General features: G+C 38.0%; 1 long non-coding RNA gene across 1 annotated transcript; it reads left to right on the forward strand.

Moving 5' to 3' along the window:
- Window positions 1–1,412, forward strand: LOC310818482. The gene is made up of 3 exons (XR_014554714.1): window positions 1–128; window positions 393–507; window positions 904–1,412. It is a non-coding gene; the product is annotated as an uncharacterized lncRNA (long non-coding RNA).
- Window positions 1,413–2,326: the final 914 nt, after the last annotated feature.

Consider the following 2,326-nt stretch of genomic DNA (forward strand, 5'->3'; position numbering starts at 1 on the left):
CACAGCCACAGATACAGCCATAGCTATAGATACTGTACACTATACAGCTCAACACCTGTCTCTGACTATGAAGACAGCATTCGCCATCATCCTCCTCCTCTCTGGACTCTGTGCCCTGGCAGATTGTTGTAAGTACTATACAATTCGTCTCCTCTGCACCTGACTTGTTGCCCTGCTTGTACTTAACTGTACTGTACTGTATGTATCTCTATGTATGACCTTACTGTGTAAATGATGTTGTTGCATATTCAGTAGTGTACAATAGTACTTGAAGTATACAATAGTACTTGACTTGTATTAACAGTAGATAACGTTATTATCCCTCATAGGGGAATTGGTTTAGCAACAAATCATGTACAGTATACTGACAACAATTCTCACAACATTTACAGACAACCATGCGCCGATCAAATGTTGCCTCAGCGCTGAACAGAGTCTTCACAAGGACGCAGTGGTAGTCAGTTATAAAAGGTTACACCCGAACTGCTCCAAGCCAAACATGGTCATGTGAGTATTTGCTAGGTTACATTCCATATTAGAACCTAGTTGTTCTTACCCCATAGAAACTCCTGCAGATATGAAAGGAGTGGTTCATGAACGGAATCAATTTGGCATCATTCCTCTGGACCTTTATATTTTTTTACATTTTGGACATTTAGCAGACGCTTTTATCCAAAGCGACTTACACCTGCCTAAAGGAGCTATCACAAGCAATGTGGAGCAATTACTATATTTCTTATCTAGCCCTTTCAGATCTACAGGAGTGCTTAGGATGGGAGGCTATAAGGACTCATTTGGAGTTCAGCTTTTCTGTGAACACAGAGTACAAGTAACCAGTCAATCACTGATCATTTTCATAGTGGTCTTCGTGATATTCATAATTTTCCTGTGACTGTATTTCAGACTTACTTTGAAGAGAGGAAAACAGAAATGTGCCAACTCAACACAGCAGTGGGTAAAGAAATGGATGGCTGCAGTTGACAACGCTTAGGTTGTGGGTTTGATTCCCGCTGGGACCATATATACTGAAATGTATGCATTCACTGCAATGTAAGTCGCTTTGGATAAAAGCCTCAGCTAAACGGCATATATATATATTATTATTTGTCTAGAAGCATCATAAGCATGTGGGAGGGGTCTGGAGCCATGTGCAAGAGCCCCTAATCATCTAACACCTGTATAATCATAGAACAAGCTAATAATAAGTTTTGTCTTTACCTTTTTTAAGTTGATTTCTTATTTCAATAGATTATCCAGAATTATAGTGTGATATTTGTTGTTTATGTTGAAACAAGTCATCAAACAGTGATTTAAAGCTCATAATTATAATTTTGAAAAACATATTTTTATTGAGATGCTTCTATTTTATTTTGTTTATTTTTATTTTTATTAAAAAAGAACAAAAAATATTCCAGTCCACCGTATTTTCATAACCTAGACACTCTATCTCAAGCTAAACTTTCATGGTGTAAATCGATCATCGATATTATGATCAAAGCAATCGATATACAGTATACTGCTTATACTGCACTACTTATACTGCTTATACTGCACTACCTGTATATATTGTTCACATTGCACTTTTCTGCTTTTTTTGCACTTCTGGTTAGACGCTAACTGCATTTCGTTGACTCTGCACAATGACAATAAAGTTGAATCTAATCTAATCTAATCTAATCTAATGGTAAAACCAAAATTTATGAATTGCATTTTATCAAGCCGCGAGTCTAATGTAGGAATTTGCTGTGCTGTACTTCAGTGGCCAGTAGGGGGCACTCATTTCTCGCAGTTCAGCAGGCAGTAGACTAGACTCACTAGAAGATGGATTTTCCACACCTGCTGTAAAGGGAACACTGTATGTGTCACAGTATGTGAGACATATAGAGGAAAAGAGATCTGTTTGAGGAAAGTCACCTCTTGAAGTTCGGGGGGAATGTTAAATAAATATGCCATTTAGCTGACACTTTTATCCAAAGCGACTTACATTGCAGTGAGTGCATCACTTCCGATCTTCCGCCGTAGATTGAAAACCCATCTCTTCAAGCTACATCTTAACAGTCCCTCCTAAAGACCGCTTCACCCTCACTACCCCCCCCCATACTAACCCTAACCCCGAAACCTCTTCTCCCCTGCTACCCCCCTGTACAAGTTCTCTCCTGCTAATAAAATATATTTAAAAATATATTTGTGCACTAGAGTGCACATTGATTCTGATAATTGACATGAATGACTGAAAATTAAGTGGTCCGTCATGTCAGAATGAAGCACGTATGGATGATCATTGTTATTTGTTTATAATATATATACAGTACAAGTCAAAAGTTTG

The sequence above is a fragment of the Argentina silus genome (genome assembly GCF_951799395.1).
Source record: "Argentina silus genome assembly, chromosome: 17".
NCBI lineage: Eukaryota > Metazoa > Chordata > Actinopteri > Argentiniformes > Argentinidae > Argentina > Argentina silus.